Source organism: Choloepus didactylus, chromosome 1 (assembly GCF_015220235.1).
Source record: "Choloepus didactylus isolate mChoDid1 chromosome 1, mChoDid1.pri, whole genome shotgun sequence".
Classification (NCBI taxonomy): domain Eukaryota; kingdom Metazoa; phylum Chordata; class Mammalia; order Pilosa; family Megalonychidae; genus Choloepus; species Choloepus didactylus.
Window position 1 is genome coordinate 116,479,313 of NC_051307.1, and position 25,852 is coordinate 116,505,164.

Genomic DNA, 25,852 nt, shown 5'->3' on the forward strand with positions numbered 1-25,852 from the left:
TGTTGCAGTTGATATCGTTATGGATGCCAAGATTGTCCTGTCTTCTTGTGAAAGAAGGGGAGCACACTCTATCTTCAGTGCTCATGCAAAAGAAAGTTTTATTCTACTCATTTCTACAGGTCTTCATAGCATACAAGGTAGTTTTCTACGTGACTCTTTTCAGGTATCTCTGGGATGGTACATTTTTTCTAAAGCCATGAGGTGTATTTACATATCTTTAGTTTTAAGGGACAATTTCTTTGGGCACTAGATGGGAAACAGTGGGGGAGGGAGACAGGAGCACAGAAGGAGCCCAGCAGGAGCTCAGAGATTATTCTCTCATCTAAATTGCAGTCTGCTTTCAGACATGCAAAGCTTTTGGCCTTTTCCTAGCCCAGTGTCCGCCTTCAGACATCTGGAGCTTTGGGAAGGCCCTGCTTTATAGTTTGTTAAGCCAGGGGGCCTTCCATGTCTCTGCATCTTCTGATAGCAGAAGCCTACTCCTGAGTCTTTTTGATTCAATCCTAAGTCTTTGATAGCTTCCTTCATTTCATGTACGGCAAGATGATCCATGTTTACGTTACCTCATGTCTGTAGTAAGCCTCTCTTCCAGGGAGCCAGGGTTCCTTTTAGGAGGAAATGATATTTAGAGGCCACATGAATCTTCATAAAAGCATGTTAGTCTGTGAAATTTATTTTATACTTCTTGATTCTGTCCTTAACTATTTTAGCCAAATCAGCATGTACCCACCCAGAAGATATACTTAGACATAAAAGCAAATTGTAACTCTTGGGTATAGGAGACATACTTAACACATTTTTCAGATCCACCAGCTCTTAGATTTTTGTCTTATATCTGATGCTTATCTTAGTATTTTATACTTACTTCAGGGCTTTCTCGGACTTGGTACCATCTGCATTCATTTAAAATCTTTTCCACACTATTTTTAGTTTTGCTTACCCCTGCTGCCTTAGTCTTGGCCCTACAGAACCCCAACCCTAGATGTTACAAGTTTTTTGAGGGGTCAGTTTGGACAATATCAGAAGAAAATATTTGGAGGTGATTTCTTCTGTTCATTTAGTCAAGTACACATTTTCCTTTTCTACTTTTTCCAGAATGTAAACTGTAAAACTTTCACTGTCAGAAATATTTATTGGGTTTTAATATAGTTAGTGTAAGGCTAAATAGACATTTATTAACAGAAAATTGTAGAATGGTCTATAAAATAACTTCATAGCACAGAGAGTAAATTCAACTACATCCTGCTGTGTTCTCATCTGTATTCTCTCACCCTGCTTCAAAGCAAGAACATCTAATTTTTTCCACTGCAAATCTGATACCAATAACACCACTAAGAGTAAGAGGAAGCAACAAAAATCATTTTCATCTGTCTCTCAAATATACATTATATAGTATCTCTGATTTTTATGCTAACCTTTAAGATATGCACTATTCATTTACATATATATATATATTACAAATAGGTAGGCTCAGAGGTTGCAACTTATTTAATGTTACTGAGCTGGTGAGTGGCAGAGAAGGGATACAAGCCTAGCTCTGCCTTTTCACTATCCTTTGCTACTTCACAAGATTAGGAATTGGCTTCTAACTCAAAGCTGGAAGTTAAGTTAATTTTTGCTATGATCTTATAGACACTTATGACCACTTATATTCCTTCCTGGATATTTCCTTTAGCACTAAAATAAATGCTGGCTTCATGAGATCACAATGTAATCAAATGAAGATGATTAAGTTAATGGTTAAGGCAATAAATATGATAAAATCTGTAGTCACTTTTAGATTTACTTTGTGTCAGCATAGAAATTAAGATTACACAAAGATGATAAATTTTGCATCCTCCAAATAAACATCACTTCAACTAAATTTCAAAGGACATGTATAATTTGAGATTGTATTGTCCAATGAGACATTAGAATGCATGTGTTCAGTTACTGGTTTGCAGTTCATGCACGTTTTAGAAAGTTGATAAGCAAGTTGCCATTCTCTATATAAAACTAAAGAACCTAGCTATATATAAAAAAAGGTAGGCTTTGGGGTAGGAGTAGATGAGATTGGTCTGGATTCAAATACAATAACTCTTAACAATGGTTACCTTTGGTGAGAGAATTGGGAGAAGGTGGTTTGTAATTTCATTTTATAATTTTGTCTACTGCTTGAATTTTCTCCATAGGTGTCTGGATGGTGATATCGTGCTCATTTTATTTTCTTCTTTGTATTTATATAGTTAAAAACTTTGCAGATGCTAAAATGAATGAACAAATAAAGTAAGGAAGACTTCAAGACTCTTGTTTGGATGGAGACGCTTCCCATTCTCATTACTAGGCATGTGACATAACCTATCTGATGGAGAAAAAAGCAAAACTAGAACAGAGCACTTATAAACATGGAAAAATATTTTACCTTGGAAAAGATGGCATAAATATGCAATATGAACAATTGTGATTTAGAGATGTTGTCCCTAAAGAAAGTTCATTTTGGTTCAGCAGACTTATTTCCTGTTTATAGGTACTGGGGAATACAAGAGAGGAGAACATATTCCAAATTATGGTTTCCCGCAGGGTTTTCATCAGTCCCACACACTAGCAGAAGGAATGCATCACCAGGCCTCCACTCAGAACGCAGAGTATACCGCCTCCAGGCCCTCAAATCTCAGAGCCTCAAAAGACTTCCTGGAAGACTGTGAGTCAAGTCAGCTGCCTCATGCCCTAATCCTAACCTGAAGGTGTCCTGCTCCATGCTGCTTCTCTCCTATGGCAAGTTTCTCTGCACTGCTCTCTTTGCTCTGCATTGTCTACGAACTCCCTGCAACCTCCAGACATTGCTTTTCACATTTTGCCTCAATGAGACCAATTTCCCCAATGATATGACTCTCCCTCCAGACTCCGTCAAGTGAGAGACTGATCTTAATTCTTTGGGCAAAATTCCTCCTCAGAGTCCTGAGGCTCCTTCTAACTCTGAACTTACAGGTAATGATTTTTCTTCTCTCTTAGAAAAGAGATCTGTTAACTGTTGTTTTAATAAGCTGCACTAATATTTGTACATACTTTTCCTTGAAAGATAAATTTCATATTTTTGCAAAAAAATTAATATTTTTTCAAAGTTTCTGCAGGAAATCTCCTTTCCTCAAAGTGGTTCAGCTGGCTGTTTAATGTGGGACCTGACCAACGAGTGGACCTGACCACTTCAAATGAAGGACAGAATTGTGATTAAACCTCCCCTCATCACGTACATTAACATATGCCCCAGGAAAGGAAAAGGGCTGTAATAGCTCCCCCACTGATGCAGTCCTTTGCTGGTGGAATGCCTCCTCAGTGTTGCTCTCCACAGGGTGTTGGCGATGGAGGAACACCCAGATCTGCTCCGATAGTTGAAAAGAAATAGGAAAAAAAAAAAATCTAACAAGCAAAATACTAAAATCAATGTGACCCACATGAGAAGATAATAAAAGGTGCATCACTTGTAAATGCATTACACCTCAAATAACAAAACATCCAACTAAAAGACCTATATAAATAGGTGTTTATTCTTCTCATAAAAAAAAAAAAAACATCCAGAGCTGGGATTTTGCTGGTATTGGTTCAACTGTGCAAGTTATCATCAAAGTATGCTTTCTTCTGTTCTGCTGCTTACTGTGTTGATCTTTGTTTATATGCTTGCTGTCTCTTGATCGCAATGTGGCTGTTGTGTGCCAATATGTCCACCTTGATAGGAAAAAAAGGAAGAGGATACAATCAAATATGTCTTCCCACCAGGAAAACAAAAGCTTTACCAAATTCCCTAAGGAGACTCAGTTATGCCTCATTGGCTTGCACTGCATCCCATAGCCACCTCTAAATGCAAGAAAACTGGGAGAACAGGGAGCAGTCATTATCTCACTGGATACTGAGCACATGACCATTCTCAGTGGGCTTTTGTTAGCAAGGGCTAAGCTGCTGGGTGGGATCTGGGGGTGAAGATGGGGTTAAAGGTAAGCAATCAAGAAGGACAGCAGAGTAACTATCTGGTTGGTCTCTAGGTCAACTGGAATCTTGGAAAGTTTACTATCATTGCTTGTTTTAAAAGAATCTTGATTAGGCTCAGACTGGAGTGTCGAGTCACCATTTTGATTGTGTGACTAAGGTTCTTTGAAAGTGAGAAGTTTGGAGATATGCAGAAAGTAAATTCTTGACCTAAATAAACTCTTTTGTCTTGAGCTGTGGGGTTCCTTCTCCTGGCAACTGTGGAGAAAGTTGATGTGCAGTAATAGAGAGAGCTTATTTCTTTCTCTTTTTGGCACTGCCCAACCCAAATTCCTATTTCTTCTTGCCATGGGGGTATGGTGGGTTTTGTAGTTTCCTAGGCTGCTTAAAGCAGATACTATGAAATGGGTTGGCTTCAACAATGGGAATTTATTAGTTAGAGACACGGAAAATGTCCAAATCAAGGCATCATCAAGGCGATGCTTTCTTCCTGAAGACTGGCTGCCAGTTATCCTTGTTCCTCTGTCATATGGAAAGGCACATGGTGGTGTCTGCTGGTCTCTCCCTTCTCTTCTGGTTTCATTGATTTCAGCTCCTTGCTTAGTTGCTTTCTTTTTCTCTGTCTGAAAGACTCCAGTAATAGGATTAAAGCCCATGCTGAATGAGGTGGGCCACACCTTCATTGAAGTAATCTTATCAAAAGGTCCTAGTTACAAAGTGTTTACATCCAGATTAGAGTAACAGAGTAGATTTAAGAGCATGTTTTGTGGGGGTACATACAGCATCAAACCACCAAAGAGGGAAAAGAAACCCAGTCAAATTATGAATTGTAACTGTAAGCTTTGTCTATAAAGTTTGTTTGAATATATTATGAGTTTTGTTTTTTATCAGTAAGTTTGAAGAAAAGTCTATGACCTTGGAATTCTTTACCTTGTACAAATAGAAGCTAATTTAGTTAAAAATTGTGTTTTAGAGACCAAGGTTGAAAAACGGTTGCTTGAAAAAGGCAAAACCTAAACAGATAATTTTAAATACTTAATTGATGACACAGAACGTTTAAGGTTAAAACATAAAATTATCTTTTAACATTCTGATTGAAAGATAAAAGAAATGAACAAGTCTATACAAAAGCTCAGAAGTTATAATATTTATCAATTCTAAGATGTATTCATATTCAGTGGACTGAAAGGCTGTTATGAATTCAGTGTCATTATATTTTTAAGGAAATCTGCCAAGGTCAGCAAAAATGCCCTGTTATTTGCCAAGATCAAATTAATGATTGGATGTTTTGGAAAGCAATGAGACAAACACTTGGATCATTAAGAAACAGAATTCAGTTAAAAGAGAGATTTGTTTACCATCCAGGACCTTCCATAATCACTTCTATAAGTTAGAGCTAACATGATGCTCTTTCAAAATCTAGATGATTGACGGTGAGAGTGTCTGTTTTAGTGTCTCAGCTGGAAAAACAAATACCATGCAATGGGTTGGTTTCAAAAAATGGGAATTTAGTGGTTCATGGTTTTGAAGCTAGGAGAAGTCCCAAATCAAGGCATTATCAAGGCCATGCTTTCTTCCAGAAGATTGTTGCATGCTGGGGCTGGCTGCTGGCGATTCTTGAGCCTTGGCTTTTCTGTCATATGGCACGAGGTGGCCTCTCCTGGCTTCTCTGGGTTCCATTGACCTCTGGCTTCTTCCTGTTGCTTTCTCTCTCTATGTCTGAATTTTATTCTGCTAATAAAGGACTCCAGTAATAGGATTAAGACCCAACTTGATTCAGATATTTATCTGAAGTAACTTTATCAAAAGTTCCTATTTACAACAGGTTCACACCCACAAGAAAAGATTAAATTATAAGAGCGTGAGTTATGGGGTACATAGCTCCAAGTCACCCCAGCATCCAATCACAACTGTTCTTATTTGGGGCATTGAGATGTGTGAGTTTTCCATGAAGTATTTTAAGCAGTGAGCATATGTACATTTTCCTGATAAAAAAAGATTAAAAATCCAGAACATTACCCACGTTCATTTCTATCCCTTGCTCTAAATTGAATGAATTATATCCTGAGATGAAACAGGGCTTCTTGTAGTTCCATGTACCATAACACTTTTTCATGGCCAACTGAGTGTCTTTAGGTTGGGAGGCAGATTTGCTAATATTTATTGCACATTGTTGTGTACACTAACACCAACACTCCGCCACCGAAGTTAAAACTCCTCCCCTGTGAGGGTCATGCTTCCTGGTTATATCCTCTAGTTCCCTGTCTCTGCATTGTTGTCATCCATGAACACCCAGATGCCATTCATTAAAGTCTTTGGTACTAGACTCATATCACCTCCATTCCATGTCCTATCTTCATGCTGGGTAATTTTGATATTCATGAGGACATTCTCCAACTCATTGATCATTTGTTCCTAGAACATCAATAGCTTTTACCCCTGCCTCATTTCTGACAGCATTCTTTTCCCATTAAGTCCATATATACTTCATTACTCATTTAGATTTGTAGGGTTTCTTTTCTTCTAGAACCCTCTCCTTTTGGGATCTGTGGTGCCACTCTTCTAGTTTTCTCCCTTTCCTCTGGATGGTTCTTTTCAGTCTTTTTTGAGAGCTCTTAATTCTCCCCATTTCTTTTAAAACTTTGTTGTTTCTCAGGCCATCTTGAGCCATTTCACTCTGTCTTCCTGCCTTAAACCTTCTCATCCCTCTCATGTTTTCAATAAGCATCTACATACTGATGAAGACAAAATCTACAGCTCTACCTTAGAACTTGTCCTTGAACTCTAGGTTCCAATATGACTCCAACCTGGATATCTCAATCTGGAAGACTAACCAACATCTCAAACATGACATATCCTCATGCCCTCATTTCCTTCCCCACTGCCTATTCCACTGCTCTGGGGGAACCTAGACCCTCTATCTCAGTACTGGCATTTGTTTGCTGAAGCCATGGACTTGGAAGCTATCTTTTACTCTTTCCTTTTTTTCCTCATTCCTTTTATATAAAATCAATCAAGTCCTGTTGATTCTCTCTCCTAAATGCCACCACAATATCTCTCAAATGTCCTTATTTTTTTCTGTCCCTCTTGCTAGTACTCATTTCCATGTGACAATTATTTCTAAAGAGGACTATCATAATAAATCTTGCTGTTTCCAGCCTTCCTCTTATCTAATGCTTTCTACTCGAAAAGGCCATATTATATTTATATCACTCCCTTTCAATATTATCCCATTTTTCTTAGCTTAAATTACTAATTATGTATTATATTTACAGCACTCTTTGTGACCTGGCTCTTGCCTGCTGGCCTCAGTTCCTGCCATTCCTCTCCTTGGCAACTTTCAAAACTCAGTCCATGTTATTCTCTCTCTTCACTTGATAAATTCTTCCATTGGTCTCTCCTCCATGCTGCCCCCCCCCCCCCCCCCCGTACCTTCATGTGGTTGGCTTCTACTCATCTTTCACTTATTTTTCACATATTTTATTTGGGAAACCTTCCTTGACCTACCCCTGTCCTCACACTTGGTCACCTGCCTCTCCTGTACTTCCCTGGGAATAGCACTGATCACTCAGTAAAAAAGTCCAGGTTCTTCTTTAACATAGTTAACCATTGCTTTCTCGCTGCCTAGAAAAATGATGGGAACATAGTAAGCACTCAATAAAAAAGCACAGAGTGAACAAATTAATAGGTAGCATTCCTGGAGGTTTTAACAGATCAAGTCTAGCCAAGTAAATACATGTTGGAATCCCCTGCCCACTGTTATTAGCTCTGTGATATTTGGTAAATTTATTAATTCACCTAAGAAATGTACAGTGCATTTCTTCTTGCCATGCACCACCCTTGTGGAATGACTATTCTAATAGGAGAGATAGACAATAACTAACCAACTGAGTAAATAAATGAATAGCTGTGATAATGTGTTTAGGAAAGTGCTACAAGGAAAATGGGATGGAATGTAGCTATATGGAAGTAAGAGTGGTGAGCAAAGTCCTCTGTGATGAGGTGACATTTAAGCTGGGATCAGATGGAGAAGGAGCCAGCCATGTGAAGAGTTAGGGAAAGAGCATTCCAGGAGGAAGGCATAGCGAGTGAGAGTCCTCACAACTGTGTATTTACCTTCCTTTGTCTGTAAAATAAGATAGGAGTAGAACCTTCCACATGGGCTGGCTTTAACCTTTAAATGAGATCAGCCGTGTAAAGCATCTAGCCTACAGTCTGGTCAATAATAAGCATTAAAAAAAAGTTAGTGTTATAATTAAGTATAAAGTAGATCAAGTTGTGTTTTTCTGAAGGGGCTCTTTAGTTTGGATATTTCATTTTATATGCAGAACAAAATTTGCTTTACTTGTACCACATTAAATCAATTTGATCAGCTTTTATTGAGCACCTTCTCTGTGCAAGGCAATATGTTGGCTGCTATGAAAGGCTAAAGAAACATCTAGAAATGAAGCTTTCTTTTTTATATTCTGTTTAACATCTGTTATTTGTTTCTGCTTTGTCTCCACTTTCCATTCTAGAAGCTCTTACCCCCAACTGAAACACACAACAAATATCTCCTTATATTTTTCCCTCTCTTTGCTGGCTTGGAAATTCAGTATACATGACTTTTTTTAGGGTGATGACCTTATAAATCATTTGAATCACAGTTGGTGTTTCTGAATATTTGAAATGCTCATGGCAAGGAAGCCTTCACATTTCTGAAAGAAAGGCTGTCACAAATACTGAACTATATTGAAAACGGAGCCAGATGCTAATGGAAAATATAAGTGTTATCAAAGAAAAGTTTTGCATTTGTATATTAAGAATTTTTTTTGTACCTAAAAGCTACATGTGGCTACATTTCTTTTCTTCATGTAGGTGTCCACTCCCAAGGAAAGGATGACTGAAATGTTAGAAATGCAAAATTAATTAACACCTTGTATAGTTCATTTGGCTCCTGCAGATTCAGTAATGACTTTATTTGTATATAACTGTGTCTGTTGCTTATTTTTGACAAGTTTGGACAAAATATCAGCTCTACAATTTCTTGGTTTCTGATGCTGCTGAGAATAACTGCAAGGATAGGAGGTAATGGAGGGAGAATGAAAGACTGTAAAATGTTATTGCAAGGGATTATGCTTTTATTTTCAAAGACTATGTGTCAATCTTGGTTTTTATTAAAAGCAAGAGGACATTTTAAGGCTAATGGCTTCTTTTATAGAAACAAAGTTAAAGAAAATGAATTACTTTAATTACAATTTAAAAAAACATAAAGTTACACTTTTAAAAATGTTTTTGTAATTTGACTGCTAATGACAACATCCTCATCCTTCAATAAATTAAAGACTGATCTAAACATGACATCTGAAGAAAAGTGCCATAAAAGCTCTGTCACCTATTATTCAATTGTTCTTTTGTTTTCTTCTAGCTCATTCCTTTCTCTTTAAACAAAATAGTGCTTAAATTATGCCAAACTAAGCGGTGGTATGAAAAGTCTATTCTTCAAGCTTAAGTTTTGCCCGATAAAACACTTGCTTGTTATGTGCATGGAATAAAGTAAAAGAACACTTTCAATATGTAGTTGTAGGGCATGTTGCAAAATAACTTTATAGCTTGGTGATTCTTTATTAAAATGTCTTTATTTCTGTGACATGAGAATGACCCCTTTTATATGCTTTTTGGTAAACATACAAGTGTTTGTTTATATTGAGAGGTGTGTATGCATGTGTGTTAAAGCTGCAGAAAGCTTGGTAATTGTTTGTAGGATTTAACATTATTTTTTTAAATGGTGTTGCTATTGGATTTCCTAAGCCTTAAGTTGGAAATATTTAGGGAATGGGATGGTTCATGAAATATCAGAATTTAATGTTGTGAAATTTGAATTAGATTACTGTGTATAATTGTCTTTGGAAGTATAATATGTTGGTAAATCTGTGGATAGATCCTGAGACCATTACTAGAAAATAGGAGAATAATTTGTGCTTATTTATTTATTCATTCAATATTTTTGAGCACTTGTCAATTGCCAAGTAATGTGTTAAGTTCCAGTGTAGCAAACTGTAGCCACTCTGGTTTTCAACTGCCTATCATGTTATGATCTCACCTCTTTCTCTTGGAGATAGCATACTGTCTCTTTGTATAACTCTCCCCATCATATTTTGGTTTTGGCATGTAATGGTCATGATGTCACTATCCCTTGTGCCCACAAGGTGGGCATTTGACATAGGCTGAGCCAATCATAGTACCTGGAATGGTGATAAATTTATAGTTTGGCCCATGACTTATAGGGGTATTAATCTGTGGATGTTTGGAAAGAAAGATTCACTTTCCTTTGGAGTTGCTAATTGAAGATCACATAATCTAGAATGTATCAGTTAGTGAACCAGTTGTATTTCTTTCTGTCTACATTAGAATTGGATTTCTATTTCTTGCAGCCAAAAGCCTTATATTTTAGAGCTATGGATACAAAGATGAATAAAATAAGGTAAATTAATTGCATATGATTAGACAGAATTAGAAACCAATCATTCCAATGTACTATAAAAAAGCATTGTTTGTGGTATTTACATGGGGTAGTGGAACTAGAGAGGAGAAAGGAACTTGGTCTAAGGTTGGTGGAGGCTTCAGAGAGTGATATTTGATTGGGGTATTAAATTAAGTGTGAGTAGTCACCAAAGCAAGATTAGAGAGGAGCAACTACTAAGACAAAAAAAAAAAAAAAAAAAAAAAAAAAAAAAAAAAAAAAAATTAGCATGTCAAAACCTAGAGGTTGGAAAATTCATAGTATGTTCAGGAAATGTAAGAATTCTATATTTCTCTTGCTGCATAAGTTGTGAAGGGAAGTGATGGTAGATGAAGTTGAGATAGAAGTGGTGTGTTAAGTGGGTTTTGAAAGAATTTGAATGGTGTATGTTCCTGTTTGCTAATGCTGCCAGAATGCAAAACACCAGAAATGAATTGGCTTTTATAAAAGGGGGTTTATTTGTTTACACAGTTACAGTCTTAAGGCCATAAAATGTTCAAGGTGACACATCAACAATCGGGTACCTTCACTGGAGGATGGCCAATGGTGTCTGGAAAACCTCTGTTAGCTGGGAAGGCAGGTGGCTGGTGTCTGCTCTGGAGTTCTGGTTTCAAAATGGCTTTCTCCCAGGACGTTCCTTCCTAGACTTCAGCTCCTCAAAAATGTCACTCTTAGTTGCTCTTGGGTCATTTGTCCTCTCTTAGCTTCTCTGGAGCAAAAGTCTGCTTTCAAAGGCTGTCTCCAAAATATCTCTGTAAGCTGCAGCTCCTCTCTCAGCTCCTGTGCGTTCTTCAAAGTGTCCCTCTTCGCTGTAGCCAGCTCACTCCTTCTGTCTGAGCTTATATAGTGCTCTAGTAAACTAGTCAAGGCCCATGCTGAATGGGCAGGGCCACACCTCCAGGGAAATCATCCAATCAGAGTTATCACCTACGGTTGGGTGGGTCGCATCTCCATGGAAACACTCAAAGAATTACAATCTAATCGACACTAATGCATCTGCCCACACAAGACTGCATCAAAGATAATGGCATTCTGGGGGACACAATGCATTCAAACTGGCACAGTATGTAACTGTGGAAAAATCAGCTTCCCCTCTAACAAACCTCAACATTACAATAAAACCGGGGGAGTAAAAAACTGAATCACAAAATACATATAACAGGTTAAAAAAAATTTAACCTGTGAGTATAAAAACCTTCAGGTCTCTCCTGCCTTCCCTTGTATATGCCAGCCTGGGTCTCAAACTTTTCATATTTTGCTCAAGATAATGAGTAAAACTGGAAACTGGTAAAGGCAAAAATGATTAGAAATGATAGATAAATGGGAGAGACTACTTCTTGAAAAGTGAAAGGAAGCAGAGGGAATTAAAAAACAGTGAAAGCTGTGTTTTAGGAGTTATTAAAGATTTAAACACATGAGACTAGAAACTAGGGACCAGAGACTGCAAGTAGCTGTGATATTGTGTGAGATAATTAGAAAAAGATTGTGAAACTGTATTTAACAATATTGCTGTGTGTATTGAATGAAGCTTCCCTTTGGGGTCTCTTTTAGAGATTTTGGTAAATATTTTTAAATCTCTTCTGTTTCGTTGTTATTGAATATATGTTTCTTTTGGATGGAACACCTGATGTGGTGATCAAATTTGTATCAGCTAACCCAAAAATAAGGGACTTCTCTAATAATTTGTCACTTTAGAAAAGTTCAAAAATTTAATTTAGTGAGGCTAATATATAGAAAGACTGCTGTACAAAATGAACAAATCTAAACTTTTTAAACCTGTTCAGCAGTATGTCAGTCATGTCTCTAGAGTGGGAAGGGATTGGGAGAGGTATCCAGGATTCAAATCCTGCAATGCTTGCCTAGCTAGCTATGTACCATGGCTGTATCTCTCCTACTTGCTGACCAAATAGATATATGCATAGAAAGCAAAGCCAAGTAAACCTCAGTGATGTTGATGGTAGTGAAGGTTTGGTATCTCCATGTAGAAGACATAGATCTGGTAAGCTGGAAGGATAAGATCATTCATAAACAACAGTAATTGTACTTTGTGCTCTGAAGCATCCTGGATGTTCCTCAGAAGTGTCTAAGTATAGTGGGGAGAGGTGATGGGGGCTTTGGTCCTTATATCAGGCAACTCTTCTTTAATTTCTTTTACATTTTGAACTTGTTCATAAGATTTACTTTGAATAAAGTGTCTTCCTTTTAAAAAAGTAAAATGTTTTGTTAGACCAATGGAATAACTGCATCCATTCATGTAAGTATTTTTTGGAGCACAAGCTATGCACCAAGCACTCTTATAGACATGGGCATTCCAGCTGCATCAGTGGTGTTGGTGCCCTGCTCATACCCCACAGGACCCACCATTCCCTTACTCACCAGCTTCTTATTGCAGGGCCATGTTCTGATATCCACAGGAGTAGCCTTTAATTAACAGATGTGATTAGGTGGGGGGCGGGAGGGAGGGGTGGTGGTGGAGATGATCCATAGTGGGGACAACTCTGGGGAATTTCTAAACAGTCTCCTGGAGGGCCTCCCTGGGAATCGGACTCAGTGGCTCATGAGCGCATCCTGTTTTGGTGGCCTTCCCTTCCATCTTACTTTCCCAGTCTCCTACTGGTGCTTCCTTGAGTCACCTCCCAATTGGATATCTTGTACTTGAACCCTTGGCCCAAGGGGCTCCCCTGAGGAGGGAGGGAGTTCCCATACTGTCCTTAAGGAACTTACAATTCTGTGTGTGTGTGTTTATGAGATGATGACTAACACTCCCTCTAGCTCTAGCCTAATCAAAAAATTGGAACCAAAGACCTGAAGCTGCTTTGAGAATTGTCCTTTGAATAGCTCTCTGTACACACTCAGAATTTTACAGTATGCTTGTTAATGAAATAAAAGAACACTTTCTGTACTCCTTAATGAGATCAGCAATTGATGCATATTTGCTGTGTCCTCGAGTAAGCACTTTAGAAGCATCCACTCTATGCCCAGTTGGGAATGAGTGGCTTTATTTAGTAAAGTTCCGGAAGCAATGCTGACCTTTTATGACCTCTTTGAGAGAGAGGAACAGCAAATCTCTCTGGTACTATTACCAGAAACGAATACTGGTGAACCAATACAACAGAGTTTCTTTTCAAAGGAAAAATAGGCTTGTAATTGGAAAAATGTTTTAAGAGTTGCTGACCCTACAAAAGATTAAAATTAAACCCTAAAGTAAAAAGTGACTCAAATAAGACAGTACTTTAAAATACTTTTTTCTTTCCTTTTGCAATCAATGTTCTCATAGACATGCTATAAGTACCTCAATATAACTATGTAATGTAACATACATATCATTTAAATATTTAGTATAATCAAGGTAGATATACTTCTGAGTAGACTACATTTATATATATAATCATTTTATTTCTCTGAATAGTTGAATGAGGTAAATTTTATTATCCACATCTTTAAAATGAGCAAGCTGAGGCTTAGTGAAATTGAATAACTTGCCTAGAGTAACAAAGCTAGTAAGTGTGCAGGGCTAGAAATTCGAATGAGGTCTGTGATTCCAAAGACTGTGCCCTTTAGTCAGTAGCTATTTATCAGTCCTCATCACCACCATCTTTGAAGACATCCCCCTCCCCAAATCCATATGCAGCAGATGTATTTTTGTTTATCCAATAAAGAAATGAATAATCTTTTTCTTAAAGTAAAATTCTCTGACTTTGCCAGTGTTTGTGTGTGTGTGTGTGTGTGTGTGTGCGCGCGTGTGTGTGCGTGTGTATAAAACAAATAAGGCAAGAAGCTATATAAACCTAAGTTTTTGACTTTGGCTATGTTATTGGTGGTATTTGGTCAGTGAGCTTAGACATAACAAAATAAAACTCAAAGCTTATTTTTAGAAATATGAAAACTATCACAGTGCCAAGATGTAAGATTTGGAACTTTTTCTATCCCCACCTGGTTCTATTATCTTCTGAACCAAACACGGAGTGTTTTTTTTTTTTTGCCAGAAATATGAGTCTACATTAGTAATCCATATTTGTCTTCTGAGTAGGCTTAGATACTGTGTGTTGTTACTATATTTGAAATCATGCTAGAATTCACTTCAGGCTAAACCCTGTTGGAACTATATACAGTTGGCCATGCTATATGACATCCCTACAAATGAGTAGTACATATATACTCCCCACTGTCTGTATATGTTTTAAATTCCACAGCAATTAGAAGCCATGCCAAGGCAGGAAGGACACTGATGAATAGAAATTTCAGGCTTGCAGAGGCTATGATTCATTCATTCATTAATTCATTCACATACACTCATTCATTCAACAGATATATATTGAGCACCTACTATGTACTAGGCACTGTCATAGGCACTTAGAATACACTAGTGAAGAAAATAGACCAAATTCCCTATTTTGTGAAGTATACCTTCTGCTAATAATATGCCACACTGCTATTTACCATGTCTTGAAACTAGGGATCAGCAGACTTGTTCTGTAAAGACCAGATAATAAATATTTTAGGCTTTGTGAGCCGCACTATCTCAGTGGCAACCACCCAACTCTGCCTTTGTAGCAGCCATGGGTCATGTGTAAACAAATGAGCATGGCTGTGTTCCAATAAAACTTTATTTACAAAAACAGCAGAGGATCTGGACTAAATATGATCCAGATCTCTGATTCTGATAGCTTGAAAAGAGCAGATAAAAAGTCACAAAACCACATAATGTGAGAAATTACTTCAGGAGTTAATCCAGTAAACTCCTTCATTTTGCAGATGAATTAAATGAGGCCATGAGAGATTGAGTGATTAGCTCAAGGTCACAAAGTAAACTAGAGTCAGAAGCAGGACTAGAATCTGTAACTCCTAACTCCTAATACAGTCTCTTTCTGTTTCACTGTATTGTTCTTCAGTGATGAGAATCATAGCATCTATTGTACTATTGTTGTAATCTGCATAAAATAACAGTTTTCTTTGGTTTCCTGGGTTCTGGATATTTACTAGTGTTAAAAATTCAACTATGAACTACCATCACTATCAGCACCAACTTACCAGTGTCACTATCACCAAAATCACTTTTATCACTGTCACCACCACCATCCTCACAACTACCAGGTATACCTAAAGACAAATTTTGGATTGTTTAGTTGCAAGAGGGTCTGGGAATGCATGCAAGTGGAATCACGAGACCATCTCAGTGAGGAGGTCTTGGGAGGAGCTTCTTATAGGATTTGGGTTTGTGCTGATGGTTATAAGGATGGAATGTGAAGCAGAGACTCATTCTGTATTGGATGCTATCAAGAAACAGGGACAGCTTGATGACTGGATTTCTTAGTCCATTTTATCAAGAAGGTGGGGAATAAAGTGGGTTTAATTTGCATTGGTAAAGAAGCATCAATCAATCACTCAGGTAATAAGAAGGGGGCAAAGTAATCATTTTTTTTTTTATGGTTGTGAGTGGCCTTTTCTCTATCTTGTTGCAAATATGTTTTTCATTTCCTTATTTCAATAGCAATACATGCCCACTGTTGAAATAATTATAAAATCCAGATAGGAAAAAAGAAGAAAATTAAAATCCACTATCCAAAGATAACCACAAATAACAACTTAGTGTACATAAATTTTCTTTGTGTTTAAATGCACATACACATATTTGCACATGAGACTACACTCTACATTCCAGTTTGTAATTAATTTTCTCACTAAATATATAGAATCATGTTTCCATAAAAATAACATGATATTTAGTGGTCTGAAAGGTATCTCACTGTGTGGTTATGCCTTAATTTATTTAACCAATGGCTTCTTAGATGTTCAGGAGGTGGTTTTTAGCTTTTTGCTGTTATTTAAACATACATAAATCTTTGTGAAAATTCTAAATGCTTTTCTTGGGATTAATTCCTAGAAATGAGAAGTTTAGACCAATGTGTATGCACCTTTTTTTTTTTCAGTTAGGTAAATATTTAGTGATAGAATGCCCAAATTCCTTTAAACACAATATTTCAAGTGATCATATTTTTGTCTGAAGTACAGATCTGAAATGGTACAAATTATACTCCAATATTAAACATGAATTAAGCAAATTGAATGATAAAAAGTTCTCCTGTCCCTTCCACTCATTCCCTTCTCCTACTCACTCTCACAGGCCTGGAATTATTTCAAGATACCTGGTTAAATCTTTAACAGACAACGTGGGCAATAGGCTGAGACTGGCCACAGGCCTGGGCAGGGCACTGTGGACTCAGAGCCATCCGCTTTCTGCTGGGAGCTGGTCTGTTTTCTACCTTTTAAATCCATTTGGCTCGGATGAAGCAACACTCAGTAGGTATTGACCATTTGAGAAGGGAGAGAAAAGTAAAGTAGAAAAAAGTTTTTTTTTTTTTTAGAGAGAAAGCAAATGGAAGGTCAGCCTACAACTTGGGAGCACATCAGACGCCAGGCTGAGTGGCCCCTCTGGTATATCCACATGTCCTGTCCACGTGTCCGGGGCAGCTCACTTCTCTGTCCTTCTTTCTTCTGTCACTGTGGCTGTAGCTACGACAGAGACTTCACAGATGGCAAAAAGTTTAGGGAAACTGGAGATCTGAGAAAAGCCAGCAGTGATAGACACACGTTATATGATTCAGAAGAAGGGAAGACAAAAACATAAAATTCCCATGAAGCCAAAATAATTGCATATTGGTCTTGAATTCCGTGAAATCCTGAGATGAACTGTAGTCCCTAAACATGTTCTTAGGGCCAGGTTCACCAAGACACTTCAGCATGTTTCGAACTGGCTCATCTTCAACTTCCTGCTACATTCATAGGCCAAAATCAGAGCCCAATTGGCAGGGAACAGACAAATTATAGTAGGCTTCAGTCCAGAATATAGGGCTGTTATTCTTTCATTTTTCACAATAGTCACAAAGGTTCTGAGAAATGCTGCCTGTTTTCCAGCCGTGGAAAGAACCTGAGTTCTGGATTTTATACAATCCGCTGGGTATACAGTCACCCAGAGGCTAATTCCACCAACTCCACTACTTGACATCAAAGGCACAGGACCTAGTTCATCTTTTATTCTCCCTGATGCAAAAAAAAAAAAAAAAAAAAAAAAAAAAAAAAAAAAAAACCCAACAAGCTCAATTCTAGCCACCCAAGAAGCAGAAATAGACCAGTACTTCTCTAAGTAAAGGGCTGCAGAAACCCTGGAAGAAGCCCAAGGGACCATCCTTTGTGAGGATGCTATTTACCACAGACCCAACTGTATTATGGCTTTTGGTGATCTTGCCTGATGTCTCCGTCTAGCACTGGTCTACGTGTACTAGCTCAGTGGGGCAGAGCGCCAGTGCGGAAAGACAGATGCGAAGGAGCCGGCGGTGGCGTTCTGCAGGTCATTCAGCTTTGCCTGCTTGTCCAATCCAACCGCCTTCCTCACGACCTGCTGGCAGAAGCCGTAGCACAAGCCGAGTTCTTGGAGATGTTGGCGATCAGCGTGGGGCTGGTCCCTTTGTAGCAGCTCCAGGAGCCCACCTGGGAGTAGGTCTTGAGGCAGCAGTTGATGAGCCACTTGCGGCCCCTGTTGTGAGGTCTATGGCAGCTTGGATAGCAGGATTGGACTTCAAGTTCTCCCACTGGTCTGTGGTTTCCGTGGAAGACGACTCTGGAGCATATGATGGACGCCTCATACACCTCCCTGGGGGCTCCTCTCCGGCTCACGGGAGCCCTCACCGCCGCATCCAGCACCAGGGGTGGCTGCGTCCCGGCTCTGCTCCCCCGCCTCCTCTTGGCAATCTGTATGCACATTTTTAAGGCTTTAAAAAATCTTGGCCAAATTGCCATCAGAAAATTTGTACAAACTTTTCTCATACCAGCATTATATGAGAATACTCCTATCCCTCCCCTTAATGAGTATTCCATTTTATTTAAAACTGGCTTTAAGGGTATTACTTTGCTTAGTGCTTGTTTCATATAATTCATTCACATTTCCAGTCAGTTCAGTAAACTTTTATTGAATGTCTACTTTGGGCCAGTCCCTGTGCTAGTTGCTGAATAATCTGTGATTTTTCATAAAGTGAGCATTTTTACTTGTCAAAGTCTGGACACAGGGTCACCAGCTGTTTTTATAGGAAAAGGTGAGAAGACAGGTAAATCTGGTTAGGTGAGCTTATATGGGAGGAAAATTGTATTATTTTGTGGCACCTTTTGCAATCAGACCATTGTAAATAATTTCTCACCATATTGTGTATGTGATGCAAGAATTAATGTTTTCTCTGAATAGTTAGGGCTGATATTTTAGATAAGATAATGCCATTTTTATCTGAGCTATTCCTACCAGAAATATTTATTGGACTCCTAGAAAAGTATCATTAGTCACCATAAAATGCATTACTGGCTCAGAGGCAAACTCTGAACTAATTGTTCTGGGAAAAATATATTGTTGTATATAAATCCTGTATCCTTGTTGTGCTGCTGTGCAATTAGGCCCATATGTCAATTCACTATCAAAAGAAATAGCAACACAAGTATTAATGTGTGAGATATCATTGAATATCTTGAAAACAGAGCTTCATATTGCAAGACAAAATTAAAATGGAGTAGGCATTTGCAAAGTAAGAATAATAGTTTTTCTTAAATTTCGTTTTCTTTTGGACTCATATTCAGAAGTGGTTCCATAATTAATCTGATTCTTGCTTCCCACTGAATATGAGTAAGCTTGTGGAAATACAGTCTTTAAATTGAATCTAATGTGTGCACTTATTATTTTGCTATAATATCTTTTGTTTCCAACTCAGTACCTGCTAATTAATATTAGACTTTATTCTACCAGTGCTATTTTTAAAAATTGGAATATGTTCATAAAAGTTTGTACTTTAAACAGGTATCATTTGACATTTATATATTTTCAGTGAAATATATCCACTAATACCACTTTGATTGTTTTCTCAATACTTATTTTGCTTTTTGAATTGTAGTTGATTTCTTTCACATGACATTTATTTAAGTGCTAAAGACCTGTTTTTAAAACAAATCATGATAATGACTATAATTTGTATTCTTTACAGGTAGTTTAATTTTTAAAGTAGCATTGAATCATTCTTCAAAAATTTGGATTAAAATAAAATATAATAAGCATTCAGCTTTGAAATATTAGTCCTTTGATTTACTTTCATTGTGCCCACATTGTTCTAAAGTAATTTTCTATATTACATATTCATCAATTATAAGAAAGATGAATTTTAATATGTCTAGAAAATCATAATCATACATAACATGTGTAAGTTTTTTCCTTCTTTTCCACTCCTATGATTTTTAAATTGCTTTAAGTCACTTTATAACTTAAAGTGACAACCAAAATTATCATCAGCCATTCTGAATTTTAAATATGTTAATAAATTAATTGAACAGACTGTTGCTTTTTTGTTATTTTACAAGTTTGGTATGTTTAGAGTGGTACAGTTCAAAGATCTTTTTCTGAATCATTACTGAGACATAATGAAGAACGATAATTGTTTAATTTTGGTATTTATGTTTTGCAAATCAAATTTGTTTGCAGTAACTTGTACACTTTGTTATGTTCATTCATTTTGACTTAACAGATGCTTATCTAATACCTACTCTGCACAAGATTCTATGTAGGAGAAAGGCCCATATGTACTGTGCTTTTAAATAAGATCCATCTTATTTGGAATAGGTAGGAGGAGTTACATTATTCTGTCTCTCCTGCACACACACACACACACACACCCCCACACACACCCCCACACACACACTTAGATGCATGCATGCACAGTTTTATAGTGCAAAAGTACGTGTAATACATTCACTTTTTAAAGTTGGCCTTTATTTTTAAATTTAATTTTATAGTAAACCTTATTTTTAATTTTTTTTTTTTTTTTTTTTTTTTTTTTGGTGTATAGTGGTATGAGTTTTGCCAGTGCAAAAAGTCATGTGTCTACTACCACAATCAAGGTACAGAAGAGGTTTTCACCCCCAAAGTTTCCTCGTGCTGCCTCTTTGTGGTCAACTCCTCCCTAACCCCTATTCCCTGGCAAGTACTTATGTATTCCCTCCTGATAGTTATTGCCTTCTCCAGAATATCATATAAATGGAATAATACAGTATGTAGTCTTTTAGGTGTGGCTTCTTTCATTTAACATAACGTATTTGAGATTCATTTATGTGTTGCACATATTAGAAGTTCATTTTGCTATATTAGTAATATTCCATTAAATGGATGTAGCACAGTATAGTTTTCAGCAATTGAGGGACATTTGGGTTGTTACCAATTTTTTCAGAATTATGAACAAAGCTGTCATAAACATTTGCGGCTGTTTAAGTGTACCTAAATTTTCATTTCTCTTGGATAAATATCTATAAGTAGGATAGTTGGGCCATAAAATAAGAGTATGTTTAACTTTATAAGGAGCTGCCAAACTGTTTTCCAGTGTGGTTCTACCATTTTTCATTCCCACCAGCAGTTCTGATTGTTCTGCATCCTTGTCTGCACTTTGTATTACTTCTTTTGATTTTAGCCATTCATATAGGTGTGTAATGGTATCTCATTATGATTTAAGTTACATTTTCTTAATGACTAATGATGTTGAGAATCTTTTCACATGTTTATGTGCCATTTGTGTATCTTCTTTGGTGACGTGTCTATTAGAATCATTTGCCCATTTTTACGATCAGATGATTTGCTTTCTTAATGTTGGGTTCTGAGAGTTCTTTACATATTCTGGATACAAGGTCTTGTCAGATATGTAATTTGCAAATAATTTCTTCCAATATGGCTTGTCTTTTCATTCTCTTAACAGTATCTTTCACAGAATTAAAATTTTAAATTCTGATAAAGTCGAACTTAGTGATTTTTTATTTTATGGATCATGATTTTGGTGTCAAATCTAATAATTCTTAGTCTAATCCAAGGTCTCAAAAATTTTTTCCTATTTTTTATTGTTGATGTTTTTCAGGGTGATTTCATATCAATTCGACTTTTCTGGCCCTTGAAAACTGAATCTAATATCTAGGTTTCTATCTTGATTCTGAGAAATGCTTCCAAGTGAAAGTGCTTTATAAACACCGAAGTGCTATATACTTTTGAGCAGGTCTCTTAACATGTCTGAGTCCCAGTTTCCTTATGTATAAAATTATAATCATGACTTTGTTCCTATCCTCTGAGTTCCCTGTCATTTTGTCCTTTCTAGCATAGAACAAAGCATAATGCTACCAAGATCTAAAACCAAATAAATTTGCCTTTGGATAAATTGAGCTCTAGCACTTGAGAAGACTATATAACTCAAGTCTGAATTCCCTCACTTATAAATTGAAGTTAATACTTCATGAATGAGATAATTCTCATAAAGTGTTATGTGCAAGGCCTGACCTTCCATAGTTATCAGTGAATCTCTATTGGTGGTGGTGGTTGTTAATGCTTGCTTTTTTTTTTTTTTTTTTTAATTGGACCTATGACTTGTTCCTTCCACTTTCCTTCAGTCACTAAAATCACATTGCTACCCAGCAGTCCAGCAGAATGTGTCCTCTCCTTATTCCAGTCCTTTCTGCTGTTGGTCACTGTCCCAGATGTCCCATCACAGCGTTCACTCTACCTGTAGGGACTTTACCCTACCAATTACCTCTCTGAAGGCAATCATCTCCAGTCTAGCCACCAGAAACCATATTACTCTCCAGAGACTGAACTCTACTGCTCAATCTGCCTTCCCCACTCCTCCTCCACTTTTCCCTGATGTCCCCCTCCAAATTTGTGCTCGTGCCTAATCGCCAGATCCTTTCTCCCTCCGGAGTTTGCTCTATTCCATACCCCAGTTCTGATACTTTTCCCAGAAGATCCATTTTACCTTTTCCAAAGCTTCTTTTTAAAGTTGTCAATCTTTTTTTTAACATCTTAATTAAAAAAATAAACAGAAACTTATATCATAAGTTCATCATCAACTTTTACTTGCCCAGAATAACAGATGTCTCACTTAAATCTAGGAAGTGTTTATCAGACCATATATATAACCTTTAACCCCTCTTGATTAAAAATGGCCACCTTGGAGGAGGTTAAGTTGCTTAACATATGGTACTTTCACCTTCCGTGTTTATCTGGAGAAAACTGAGAAACTGTTGGATGGCAGTACTTGATCGAACACAATGGGTATTGAAAAGTTTCAAGTACCGGAGTTGTGGGTGTAGGAAGGCAAAGTTTGACTATTTTATCCGTAAAACCAACTGCTGTACTATAAAGAGGTTCACTGTCTCAGGTCACATAGACGCTATTTTGTGAAAGGTCTTTTATTTGTTCAGGAGTGAAATACTGCTGCTCTGTAGTGTTTTGAATGCCACCATTTTCATCTTTTGCAAAGGCAGCAGTTTTCTGCATGTTTTGAAGTCTGTTTTCTTCTTCTTTCATCTCTTCTCACTCTCAAAACTGAACCAAGAATGTGAGAGATGTACCGTCTCCCTTTGCCTCCCCACCTGAAAGCTGTGATTTTTCAGAAGAAGAAATAGAAGTGCCCTTTGATTATTGTGAAGGTGCAATTGTGACATCTGGTTGGAAAGTTATGTACTGGTAGAGATCAAATGCTCTGGTTTGAAGTCCATTGTGAGTGTTCGCAGCACACGTGAGAAAAATGTTAAACCAGAAAAAAAGACAAACACACCTGTGTAGAAGGAAAATAAAATCTGTATAATAACAGAGCAAAGGAAAAATACTATAGAAACTTAAGGAGGAAATTACAAGCCCTAGACTGCTAGAAGATCTTGTGTTGTCTTTTACTCTGGATTGCCTTGTGGGTTAAATCATATCCCCTAGAGAGATATGCTGTGATCCCCAGTTCCTCAGAATGTGACCTTATTTGGAAATAGAGTCATTACAGGTGGAATTAGGAAAGTGAAAATGAGGCCTCACTGGGGTAGGGTGAGCCGTTACTACAATATGACTGGTGTCCTTACAAAAGGGAGAAATTCTGTCTCAAGACTGCAACATCACTCATTGGAATTTCCAGCCTGCCAGCTTGCCTACAAATCTCAGATTTGCCAGCCCCCACAATTGCGTGAGTCAATTCCTTAAAATAAATCTCTTAATATATAGACACGTATATTCTGTTGGCTCTTTTATCTCTGAAGAACCATGACTGATAAATATTTTGGTACAGGGAAGTAGGGTGAAAATGTGTAAGTGGCTTTAGAATTGAGCAGTGAGTAGAGGCTGAAAGAATCGTGAGGAATTTTAGACAGAGACAGACAGAGGGGAAAACACTACGTGACAACTGAGGTAGAGAATGCCAGTGACTGCTGGCAAGCCCCTCCAGAAGCCAGGAGCGTGGCATGGGAAAGACTCTTTCCTACTGACTTCAGAGGAAGCATGGCCCTCTGATGCCTTGATTTGAGACTTTTAGCCCTGAGAACTGTGAGACAGTAAACTTCTGTTGTTTGAAGCCAACCAGTTGTGGTACCTTTGTTATGGCAGCCCTAGAAAACTGACAGGTTGCTTTTGTGATCATGATATGGATTGAGCTGTGATTTTTTTATGATTCATGTCATTTTGGTGTTTACCACAGCTGCATGTTCAAGAAGTAATATCCTGGTGTCTACATGAGCAGAGCACCTAACTTCATCTTGGGGATTTTCCTATTGCTAATGGCCTGAGGCTGTAGGTTACAAGATACCAAGAGCTCTCAAGGAGGTGAGGTACAGAATCAGACCCACCACATCATTGGATGAACATCTTAAAATTGAGCTGAAGATCACAGATGCTGGCTCCTATCTCTTGTGACGATGCCTCTACCCTGTAGATGGTTGTCAGTTGTGAAGGATTTGGAAAATACTTATCAGTATGGAAAGTGCTCTGCACATTTTTTTCTTTTGACGTTTCCTGAGCTATTACTGTGTGCCAGGTACTAAGTGCTTTATAAATGTGAATTGATACTATTCTCATTTTACAGGTAAATGACTTGAGGTATTATATTAGATCCGAAGACATACACACACACACAAAATCTGAACATTCTACAAGTCACATTGGTTCTGCTTTACCTTGGGGTCCAGGAGACTATGCCTAAAGAAATGGGACCCAGTAGGAATAACACTTCTTGTTTGTCCATTCCCTGGATCTTTTACAGTGGAAGAGAACTAAATTAAGCTGCTTGATAAACCTGTGCTGATAAACACAAGCTGAGGCAAAAAGAATCAAAGGCAGGGAGTATCAAGGCAATACTTGTATCCCTAGAGAAGAACTCCACTTGCTCTCATGCACGATGATCAAGAAAGTGACATGCTGAAAGGCGTTAGGTCTGCCCATGCCTTACTCCTGTCCTCCCTCTGCCCCCACTGCGTACACACTCCATTCTTCTTCACGACTGTGTTCTGTTTCATTTTCTTCTGATTTCAGCCTGTCTTTGGATCTCCATTTGTCTCTGACACTGGAGTGATGACTGACTCCTCTGGTCCTTAGTTTGGCATTGGCACTTGACTTTAGAGTTCTGCCTCAACCAAGCAATGGCTTTGGTCTCTTGCCATATGATTACTCTTCACTAATTTTGCTGCCCTTCATGAGGCTGCCCCTGGGATTTGGGTCAAATCTGACAGTAGCCTGATGCAGATGGCTGTTATGTGGTCATGCTAAGGACCAAGTGGTTTTTCACCAAACATTATCCATTGCTATTAAACCGGCTTCCAATGCCTTCCTATGGAAGGGGAAATGGTGTCATGATGATAATAATGGTGGTTGACAAGCATACTCCTAATCTACTGCCTTAATTCCTTAGCATGGGGATTTCAAGTAAAGTCCAGAGTTTCAAAACCACTTAAAGATTTATATTCAATAAGGGAAGGAATTTTTGTCTATTACACAAATGAAGACCAGGTTAGCCAATTAACTGATTTTAGCCCTCTGTCACTTATTAAATGTGTAACCTCAGTTTCCTTTCTGTGCTTCAATTTTGTGAAGTATGTAAAGCATACTGGAAAAAATCATGCTTATAGCAACTACTTAATAAATGTCAGTTTTTATTGAGCTGGGCAGAGAGATAGGATGCTGTCTTAGTTTCCTGTGGCTGCCATAATGAAGTACTACAAACTTGGTGGTGTAAAGCAACAGAAATTTATTGTCTTACAGTTCTGAAGGCCAGAAGTCCAAAATCAGTAGGGGAGAAACGTCCTTGCCTTTCTCTAGCATCTGGTGGTTTGCTGGCCATCCTCAGGCTTCAATCTTGCCCCAGTCATTACATGGCATCCTTCCCTTGTCTGTCTACAGGTCTGTATCCAAATGTCTTCTTCTTGTCACGATACTAGTCATATTGGATTAGGGACCATCCTACTCCAGTTTGACCTCATTTTCACTTAACGAATTCCATCTGAAAGGACCCCGTTTCCAAATAACTTCACATTCTGAGGTACTGGGGATTAGGACTTCCACAAATCTTTTTGCATGAC

The 25,852-nt window shown here is 37.8% G+C and overlaps 1 pseudogene; it reads right to left on the bottom strand.

The window, feature by feature from the left end:
• Window positions 1-17,198: 17,198 nt before the first annotated feature.
• On the bottom strand, window positions 17,199-18,105 carry LOC119521830 (annotated as a pseudogene).
• Between the last annotated feature and the right edge of the window lie 7,747 nt (window positions 18,106-25,852).